This window comes from Protopterus annectens, chromosome 17.part0 (genome assembly GCF_019279795.1).
Source record: "Protopterus annectens isolate FY-2018-M chromosome 17.part0, PAN1.0, whole genome shotgun sequence".
In the NCBI taxonomy this organism is placed as follows: domain Eukaryota; kingdom Metazoa; phylum Chordata; order Ceratodontiformes; family Protopteridae; genus Protopterus; species Protopterus annectens.
Window position 1 is genome coordinate 788,301,327 of NC_056751.1, and position 11,956 is coordinate 788,313,282.

An 11,956-nucleotide genomic window follows, 5' to 3' on the forward strand; every position below is an offset into this window, starting at 1 on the left:
GGAACCTTGACAGGTGGATGGGAAACAGAAAGTTTACCCCGGGGATCACTTCAATGGTTCTGCTGGACAGAGATACAGGAAACTAATCCAAGGGGGTGGCGAAAGCCAGCACATTCCAGCTAGGCTTATAAATGCCTTCAGGCAGATAGCCTGGTACCTACCTATGAACCTATAATTCTGGTACTGTTTGTTTTGTGGATATGTAGGAATCCATCAAAGTGGGGTCAGACAATGCCCTGTATACCAGGCATAGATCTCCCCACAAAAGCCTGTAGGAGACAGAATACAGGGATAGGGCCTTGAGGCAGTCTGCATAGGACATATTACTTACACCCTGTATTCTTTCAGTGAGGAACCTCTGTGGACGTTCCAATTGTTGGATATGCCTGGTTAGGTACATACCAAAGGGGGCATTGTACTCAATGATAGGTCTGATGAATGCCGAATACAGTGGAACAATGACTTCCTTGGACTTAGATGCCATATCTCTGTTTATAAGTTGTGCAAAATAGAATGATTTCCTCACTACTGTAGATGGTTACCTATTACAAAATCGAAGTTACGGAACTTCGAATACCATATGGTCGACACCATATGATCGAAGTTCCATAACTTCGAAATAAAAAAAAAGAAAAGAAAATGTACCCTGATGAGTTAAAGTGGGGGGCAAGCCCCCCTGCACCCACCCCCCCGCTACTTAAATATACCAACTTCAAGATCTCACTTTAATGAACTACAGTGCGGAAAGGGAAGATTTCCCTTTCCTACACTGTAGCACAATCTCAAAGTTGGTATGTTTAAGTAGCGGGGGGGTGTGGGGGCACAGCCCCTCCATGTGGGGGTTGCAGGAGGGCTTGCCCCCCCTGCCTACACTGTTTAGCTTTCCTTTTTTTTTTTATGTTTATTTTGAAGACTTCGAATTTTCAGTTGTTCGATCATTAAAGTTCGACCTTTACTGATTTGAACAATTGAAAATTAGATGTTCCAGTAAGAACCCACTATAGACACGTGATGACCAAAGGCTAGATTACTATCTATGTGAGTCCCTATGTCCCCGACTACTAGGTCAACTCTAAGGGGTGTGTTAATATGATAATTACCAGGGATAGATGACTTCCCAAAGGATACTATTATGCATTTTTTGGCATTTAGTTTTAGTCCATGGCTCTGACACCAGTTGTTTGTCTGTGTTAACCCCTCCTGGAGAACATTTGTGTCAGTGTGAGATTCAATGACAGATCCTAATTTGCAGTCATCTGCAAATTTAGTCAGCCAGAGACCACTAACATTGGCCTTGACTTCTGTGAAATAAATGCCAAAAAGGAGCGGTCCAAGGACTAATCCCTGAGGTACTCCACTTATGACTGGCCTCTTTGTAGAGGTGGACTCCCCAGTTCTAACTTCCTGGGTCCTGTCTGTGAGCCAGATGGCTATCCACCGGGTGACATACGAGTTTATACCTAACCTCTTGAGTTTGTCAACAATGCCCGAGTGGGGTATTGTGTCAAATGCCTTGGCCAGGTCAAGGTAGGTAGTGTGAAAAATGTTGCCCTCATACATTGCTTTGGTGACCTTCTCAAAGAAGTCCACCAGGTTGAGTAGGCATGATCTGCCCTTGACAAAACCAAACTGGGTTGGGTCCAGTGTCTGGAGGTTTACTGTATCTCTGTTGATCATCTCCATGATAATTCTTCCATAGCTTTACATATAAGACTAGTGAGACTTATGAGTCGGTAGTTTCTAGGGTTTGTAGATGGCCCACCTTTGTGCAGAGGGATGATTGTTGCCTTTCTCCATTCATGTGGCACACAGCCTGTTTAGAGGCTACAGTTAAACAGAAATTCCAGAAGCCCTGATAAGTCATGTTTCATGCTATTTAGAAGGCAGCCTGGGATATTGTCTGCGCCCACTGATGCAGTGCTCTTGGCCTTAGAGAGACCATTATCGACCTGTTCCCTAGTGATAGCAGGGGGAGTTCAATTTGATGGTATTTCCTGAAAGAAGGTTGAGGGGGAGAGAGGGGTACAGTTGGAGCTAAATGTATCGGCCAGTAGATTTGCTATATTTTCTGGCTCAGTATAGGTAGCTACATTTACAATGAGCTCTGCACACAATTGTGTATTGCCTTTGAGGCTGTGGACATAGCTAATGAATGCCTTGTGCTTGTCCTTGGCCTGTGAGGCCCAATTCACCTCAAATTTGATTTGTCTTTGGTGGACTTTATTTGTTGTCTGAGATGATTGTTTAGGTTGATGAGAGTGCTTTTATCCTGCTAGGTGCTGCACCTCCCAATTATTGCCATGATGTCCTTCCTTCTGTTATACATTCTATTGATTTTGTAATTCCATCAGGGTGGCTTGTTTTTTGAGTTAGTTCTGTACTTCCTCATGGTGGGCACATCTGCATCTATGCAGCTACTAACATACTTGTACAGGTTTCTGTCAATAGTTCTGCATAGGCAGCAGTGTTCTCAGGGTATATGGGGGCTTGAAATTTTGCCAGGCTACCACTTAATAGCAGGAGGTTTGCCTTACAGTAGTTCCTGAATATTGCAAGTTTAGCAGGGGGTCCAGGTTTTATTTTTACGTCAAAGGAGACCATTTTGTGCTCTGACCTTACCAGGGAACATAATACAGTAGGGGCTGTGCAGCACTCCCACATATTACTGAGGACCACATCCAGTATGACTGCAACCCTGGTTGATGTATTGACTATCTGGTTCAGGGAGTTTGTGTTTACAAAATCCAGGAATATCTGTGCCCATACATTTGGTGTCATATAGGATTCCCTGATAATAGCGGTGTAGTTAAAGTCAGCCATGAATATAACTGCATATTAAAACTTCAAAAGAGACCACAGCTCTGTCTCTTCTGAGTCAGGCAGAATTTTTTTCCCACCCTCCCAGCCAGTTACAGTTGTCTTGTTAAATACCACTGTCTTTCTAGTTGCTTGCCTCTTATGTTAATCTGACCATATATCTCATTTCCTCTCTGCTTTCACTGGCTTGTATGAGTAATCACAAAATCATCATTTTTGAAATCCCTCCCCTTCAACTATTTAAATTTATTGGCCATCCTACTGTATTCCATAGTACCAGAATACAAAAGTGACCACCCCTTTCAATCCATCTTGCTATTTTAAAAATAGTAACTCTCCACTAAACCTTAACTTTTTAAATGGGTAAAACTTAAGTTACCTACTTTCACATCTAACTTCTTCTAGTGCACACTGTAGTGTGCATTTTTTTTTCATCTTACCTTTAAGCATCCCTGTGACTAGCACTTGCTCTAATACCTGCTGGAAAGCACTAGGAAGCCTTAAACTGATACAAGCACACAACTCTCATTGTTAATAAGGAGAAATTAATCGTAGGCACTAAACAGCCTATAATTGCAAAGTATCTTGCTATGGTAAGGGAAAACAGCTCCTGTACTTTACAAAAAAAAAAAAAGAGCACCAAACCAGGCATGTCCAAGGGTCAGCTTCCGATGATTTCTCCTGTCCACCTGGTGAATCTGGGCATCCTGGTGCAATGCAGCAATTGCCTACCATCCAACACTACAACCTGTGAGAGATGCACTTACATAGCCAAAATGGAAGCAAAGCTCTCTCCACCAAAGATTGTGCTAGACAATCAAGAAGAGAAGGTTAACACCCACACTACACCTCAAGCAACACATAGCTCTTCTAAACCCACACCACCAGAACCCACATATAGCAACACTAAATCCACATATGCAGAGGCCCTTAACTGTAACCTGCCCAAGCAACAAGGACCTCTGAAGCTGAAACACAAACAAATACCAATCACAACCAAAGTGTCGCATAGCTCACAACACCAGTGTGCCACCCAGCTACAGCCCCTAAAGCAAGACAATGTACCTAACACTTTAGTCATAGGTGACTCTCTAGTCTGGCACAATGATGTCCCACTCACCAGGTTGAACAAGGAGAAAATTACAGTCAGCTGCCTGCCGGGTGCCAGGATCCGCCACATAACACATGCACTCAAGTCACTCCACAACAAGTACAAATATGACTGTCATTATCCAAGTTGGAGTGAATGACTTGAGACGTACCTCCCTTGACTACATGAAAAGAGACATGGAAGAGCTCTTGGATCATGTGGCCCAGGCAGCTATGATTCTAGCCTTGAGTAGCATCCTGCCTTCACCCAGAATGATACCACAATATAAGGACAAAATGATTGACTTCAACAATTGGCTAAGCTTCTGGTGTCATTCAAAGGGGATCCAGTATCTGTCTGCCTGGGACGACATGATCAACAGACCACGATGCTTTGCCAGAGATAGTCTGCACCTGTCGCCCTTGGGATTCAGATTACTGGCTAAGGCTCTTGCTACCCCTATAGTATCTTTTTTTAGGCAAAGTTCAAATGACAAAACCACCACCGTAACAGGTACAGGCATGCAAAAACTGAAGGTAATGCTACTCAGTGCTAGAAGTCTAAACCTCAAAATGCACTCTCTCGAGGCACTCCTAAAAATGGAGAACATCGATATCTGTGCAGTAACTGAAACATGGTTCAAGGCTCCAGAGAGCACCCCTGCAATACCAGGATGCAACTCTTACCACACTTTTCGGCCACCAAACCAGGACCAAAAACACTAAAGGTGGAGGAGTGTCAATATTCACCAAGGATATTCACACCATCAGGCTATCTGCCCAACACAATGCGTCTGAAATTCTCCAGGTGCAACTAACACTAGGTAAGACTGCAATCTAAATTGTAGCTTGCCACAGATCTCCCACCATGCCCCAAGATTCTCACTACACCTTTCTAAACATACTGGAAAATATTAAGATAGAACCAAACACCCTAATAGTGGGTGATTTTAACTATCCTGCCATTAACTGGGAAAACTACTCTTGTACCAACACCTTTGCCCAACGGTTGTTGGAATTCATAAATTCCAACGCCCTGGATCAACTAATCCATAGTCCCACCAGGGGCTCCAATATCCTAGACCTGGTCATTACCAACATGAGAAATCGATGCTCCACACCTATGGTCACCCCCTCATTAGTCAGGTCTGACCATAAGCTAATCACCCTCAACATCCACATCCCACCCCCATCCCCTAGTAAGGAAATCTCCATAAAAAAACTTCTCCAAAGCCAACTTCATGCTACTCAAGTCAGAAGTGACAAACTTCATGACACCCATGCAGATGGGAACTGAATGTTCAACTGCTGAATCCTACACTAAGGCACTGTACGAGCACATCCACTCATGCATGAATCGTGCCATCCCAAATAGAACCAAGATGCTTTCCTCCAAAAAAAAGGAAGCCAATCTGGTGGTCCCCTGCCATAAACAAACTTTACAACAAAAGGAAGAAACTGTTGCAGAAAAGAGGAAAATCCCAGGATGCAAAAAACTCCCTTACCAGCCTCAGTAAGAAACTGAGATCCCTCATAAAATCCTCCAAAGCTAGTTACAAAAATAAAATTGCCAAAGATTCCAAAGACAACCACAAGGCATTCTATAACTATGTCAAGAATTTAAATGTCAATGCTCAGATCTGCTCTGAGCTAAAACAGAATGGTATTAAATATACTGATCCCAAGGATATTGCCATTATCCTGGCAGATCGATTCAGTGCCAACTTCACCCTCCTCTCACCCCCTAAATGGCCCATCTCAATACCGGAAGATTGCCAAATTCTGGTAATAATGGCCACACAGGTAAAAAACGCACTATCCAAAGCTAAGAATACAGCATCCATGGGACCAGATGACATCCCAGGCTGTGTACTACATGAACCACAATATGAACTGGCACCTCACCTAAGTGTCATGTTTAATCATAGCCTCACCTCAGGTTTCGTGCCTACTGAGTGGAGCAGAGCTACAGTTATCCCACTCCACAAGGGGGGATCCACCTTGGATCCTGGAACCTACCATCCCATCAGTCTGACGTGTCTTATCTGCCAGGTCATGGAGCGTATTATCATAGAACTTATAAACAAAGATATTGGCAACCTTCAATCACTGGACCCCACCCAGTTTGGGTTCGTGAAGGGCCGATCTTGTCTCCTGAACCTGATTGACTTCTTTGAATCAGTCTCCAGAGCCATGGACAAGGGTAAGGTGGTTCATACAGCCTATCTAGACCTTGCCAAGGCCTTTGACACCATCTCCCACTCTGGAATCATAGCTAAACTTACTAAGCTGGGCATTAATCCCTACATCACCCAATGGGTTGCTGACTGGCTTACTGATAGAACCCACACTGTAAAAGTAGCCGACTCCAAATCCAGCTCCAGACAAGTGACAAGTGGAGCGTCAGGGTTCAGTCCTGGGACCGCTCTTGCTTGGCATCTACTTCTCTGAAGTACAGGCCAAAACACTAAGGGACTCTGGCTAACAAAGTTTGCAGATGACTGCAAACTGGGAGCCATTACTGAATCCCCAAATGATGTGGATATTCTACAAAAGGGCCTTACAGAAACAGATGCTTGGTGCCAGAGCCACGGGCTGAAGTTCAATGCCAAGGAATGTATAGTTATCCCCTTTGGGAAAAAACATGTACCCGTGAATTACCATATAAGTGGCAGTACACTAAACACCGAAAGTGTGATAAGAAACTTAGGGACACAGGTGGACAGTGGTCTCACCTTCAATATCCACATCACCACAACAGTCAGGAAATCCTTTTATGTGGCACACCTCATCACTAAGGGCTTTTCATACAGTAAAAGGAGGTCATTGTCCCACTGTACTCATCCCTCATTAGACCCATTATAGAATACAATGCCCCATTTGGTATGTACCTCTCAAGACATCTGCAACAACTGGAAAGGCCGCAGAAATACCTCACTAAAAGAATCACAGGCCTAAAGCAGATGCCCTACACTGACCACCTTAAAAAACTCCAGCTATACTCTGTCGCATATCGTCTACTCAGAGGCGATCTCTGCTTAGCATACAAGGCCATGTCAAACCCAGAGCTGTTGGGCATGCTACACTTAAAGAAATCCCAATCCCTCAGAGCCACACGCTCCAGGGATCTAAACCTTGTCATCACAATAAACAAAACATGCTGGAGGGATAGGTTCCTGACCCAGAGACTCCCCAGACTCTGGAATAGATTGCCCAAACATGTCAAGCAGAGTGCCTCTTTGGCCCTCTTCAAAAGGAACCTTGACAATTGGATGGGAGAAAGGAAATTCACCCCTGGTATCATGTCAGTCACCCTGCTAGACAGGGGTCCAGGGAAGTAAATAGTGCGGGAAGAAATAGCCAGGGAATTGTTATGGCTAGGCATGTATAGGCCCTAGGGCCAATAGCCTAGTACCAACCCATGAACCTATGAACCTATGGTATTGTGCCGGATGGTTAGTGTTTTGAATACATTTAAATACATGGTATGAGTTTCTTGGGTCATAGATGGGGACCTATACCTGGCAAGGAAGTGATATTGGAGTTTGCCTATAGTGATTTGAACATGGAGCAGCCCAAGTGCATTGTCCTGTTTGACCAGCCTTGAGGTATATTCATTTATCTATATAGTGTAACTTGCGCTGTTTACATCACCTCTCCCTTAACCTTTCACACATCCATCAAGGATCGGACAAGGTTGAGGTTCTGCTCCTGGTAAGCACAACACTTTTTGTTCATCCCAGGCCTGCTGGCTGGATTGCTGTACTGTCAGCATGGTTGCCAACTGCACAGATATTTTCTGACTGTACACACTGTACACTCATACCAATGCCTTGTAGGTATGAGTACACTGATATATGTAACAGTATTGTCAGGGCATTACAGATTGCCATATGTGTCAACTGTGCAGAGTTTTCACAAATGTCAACAGTGTACCTCATTGTTGCTGGTGAGATTGCTGTGTAAAGAGCTTTTATTTACAAGTAACTACAGACGTTTGTGAGAGAAGTAATGTCCTCATGTCCTACTATATGAGGCTGGGGGTTAAACAGGTCTGTAATAGTGACAACAGTGTATACAGCTTTACCTATATTGCAACACAGTAATGCAGAGCATAATAGTGCAGATATTAATGTGCTGCTTTTCCTTTTCTTATCACAGGTGACTCTGTCCCCTACACAACCTGATACCAGTGTCTTTTCAGACTCTGATAATGGTGGCCAACATGAAGCACAGGTGGGGGTTTCAGGGGCTGACTATGCATGCAGTCAGTATGCCTACACATACCCAGTCCCCGGAGGCCACAGATATTGGACAGTCAGACCACGGGTACATTGAACAGAAAAGTGTTTCAACTATGGCTCCAGTGAATGTAGACACTGGCCATAGTCAAAGAGCTGGCAAGGTGCCACACAGACAGATTGATAGGGGCAATCGTAGGAGGCCTGCTGTCCTTCCACCACCTGTTGCAGGTGTTTCATCATGGGTCAAACAGTGTATGTTTCGGGCTGTCATGGAGGCACAAGCATGTTCCAAAAGGATCTCCAGATGAATGCTCAGGGTTATGGATGCAGCACAGTCCGACATCTGTAACTGTCTCCACCATGCTGCTGATACCCTGGAATGGTTGACTAATGCAGTGGAAAGACATTCATACCAGATAGATTACACAGTATCTGTCTTGGAATGCATGTGTCTGTGATGGAACATCTGGTTGGAGTTGAGCTTCGGCCTCATGGATGTAGGTCAGCATCTACATCTGATTAGAGTCCACATGGCCATGCACAATCACAGTCCTGTAGTGGCAGTACATTCATCGCACCAGAGGGGAGTGTGCTACCCACACAAAGATGTGGCAGGCCTTGGGCTTGTGGTCCTGGGCATTCCTGAGGAGGACACGGTCCCTGCACACAGCAGTTATCATCAGGTACTAGCACTGCTTCTGACCTTGGGCATGAAGATGCCAATGCAACTCCTGGCAGAGCCAGTTCCCATGTTAGGGGTGGAAATGGCGAGCTGTCAGCTCTATCATGCATGGTTCAAAGCTATCCAATATACACATATGTGAGCTAGCACTAAGCTTGACTGTGTTCAAGCACACACTCAGACACCACTGTCAAATTCAGGTCACCTGCAGACACACACAGCACATTTCCATGGTCCATCTTACCTGCTTCTTTTCCTGATTCACACACATGCTGTCAACTTATTAGGTCAGCTTAGGCCTCCTGCACCCTCACAGGATACTCTGTGCAAGTTATGATACCTTGCCACATCTCTGTCATCCTCATCATCAATGCAGAGGAATAAAGATATGTGTCTGATGCACAGGGTGACTATATAAATTAATATGTAATTGTGTAATCCAGTGTTGCTTTGCCATGTCACTTGTACTGGTCACTGAGAGATACTGTATGCTGACATTTGTAATGAGTAAGCCACATTGTTTTGCGTACCTCATGCTGTATGGTGCTGTAATGGCTATGTACGCACACAATGAGAGTGTGTCATTGACCTGTTTATGCTTCAGTTTCAGGAGTCTGTAGGGGACATGTATAGATACACCGTGACAATAAACTGATAGACGTCACAGTATAGGATGGAATGTCAGCACAGAAGACATATCTTCAGCACGGTGCAGCAGTATTGGTGCATGGCTCCAAAGGTTCATACGTGTATAACAGGCTAACAAGGACAATGGCATCATTCAGCCTACTCATGCATCCCTAATCTATGAAAGGGTCTGATACCCTTGATAAGTGTCACCAGGATTTTGGGAGCTAACACATGTATAAGCTGTGGTGATGAGGATGACCCATGTACAAATTTCCTGTGCCCTTTACAGACATTTGTCCTACACCACTTATGATTGTCTTGTTCTGCATCCCATTGTGTAACTTGCACATGATTTGTGTTACAGCAGACATGTGCTTCACATGCATGGAGAGCCTGTTAGATATAGGGTGTAGTGTTTGTGTTACATACCTGTCTCAACATCATATACTATTTATACCTCAGCGACAGTGTAGGTAATACATGTATTAGGAGGAAGCTACTAAATGATAAACTACTGTTCAATCTCAGCCTTACTACAAGACTCTAAACCTGGTTGATTTCTTTGAAACAGTCACCAAAATGAGTGGCGAAAGCCAAACACATTCTGGCTAGGCTTATAAATGCCCTAGGGAAGATAGCCTAGTATGAACCTATGAACCTATGAACCTATAAGTCGGAGGTACACAGTGGGATCTGTCACCTTCTTGAATGGCAGCCATGCACATCCCCTGTAAAGCATGTAGGAAACAAACTACACATGTACGGTCATGACACAGACTGCACAGGACAACTGAGGATAAGAAAGAAATTATGTATTGTTAGTATTATGTAAAAAGCGCAGAATTTCCAGACACAACATGAGACCAACTACTGGTGTCAGAACCACAAGCTTAAGTTCAATGCCAAAAAATGTGTCATCATCCCCCTTGGGAAAAACCTGGTTCCCTTGAATTACCACATTGATGGTAGTCCACTGAACACAGAAGGCGTTATAAGAGATCTGGGAACACAGGTTGACAGCAATCTCTCTTTTGACTACCATGTTGCCACTGCGGTCAGAAAGTCCTTCTATGTGGCACATCTCATTACTAAGGGTTTTGTATCCAGGAAGAAAAAGGTCATTGTCTCCCTCTACTCTTCCCTCATTAGGCCAATTATCGAGTACAATGCCCCATTTGGCAGGTACCTCACTAGACTCCTGCAACAACTGGAGAGGCCACAAAAGTACCTCACAAAGAGGATCGTAGGCCTTAAACACTTGCCCTATATGGACAGACTCAAAAACTCCAACTATTCTCTGTCTCATATCGCCTACTTAGAGGAGATCTCTGCTTGACTTACAAAGCCATGTCTAACCCAGCTCTGTTAGAAATGCTACATCTAAAGAAATCCCAATCCCTCCACACCACACGCTCCAGAGATGTCAGCCTCATTATCACAATCAGCAGAACATGCTGGAGGGACAGGTTCATAACCTAGAAACTGCCCATGCTATGGAATAGACTTCCCATACATGTCAAGCAGAGCACCTCACTGACCCTCTTCAAGAGAAATCTTGATGAGTGGATGGGAAATAGAATATTCACCCCGGGGATCACTCCAGTGGCTCTACTCAATAGAGGCACTAGGAACTAAAGTTGGGTGGCACGATGCCATGATAATCCTATGGGGTAGGTTTGAAAAGGCTCTAGGGTAATTAGTCTAGTACATACCAATAAACCTATGATTAAAGGAGAAATTAGAGGAAAGAAAAATACTTTCACAAGAAAAACTGTCAGAAACCTCAAATAAAAATTTGCATTCATTAATATAACAGATTTTTGAAAAACAGTATATAGATCAAGAAACTTTTATCTGTTTGGAAAAAGAAGCATCCGAGGAAGTGCAAAAATATAAACAACAAAACCTAGAGATATTTGAAAAATATAAAAAAGAAATATGGACATGGGAAAGAAAGAGATTTGATATGTTGCAATATTTATGCAAAGGAGAAAGTCAAGTTAACTAATATAGAGAAGGCAGTCTCAGATATTCGAAGAGAAATACAGGCAAAAATATCCAGATATGGAAAATTTCACAAAAAAAAAATAATAACACAAAGATGCAATGTGGAAAAAAAGATTAGTAAAGCAGAAGTTAAAGAAATAGAAGTTGAAGTTACAGAGTGCCTGCGAAGTGAAGGATTTAATGTAGAAGGTCTAACTCAGACTACATCACAGCATGATGGAGTGAGTCCCCAGAATAAGGAAAAGCAAGAAGATCAGGAGACATGAAGAAGAAATATGGACATGGGAAAGGAAAAGAGATTTAATATGGTGTAATATTTATGCAAAGGAGAAAGCAAAACTAACTAATACAAAAAGAGCAGCACCAAAGATATTTGAAGATGAATACAGGTAAATGGATCCGGATATGGAAAACTTTACGATACAAAAAAAAATAAGGAGACTAAGTGGAAAAGTAGAAAAAGTGATGAGTAATGGAGACGTCAAAG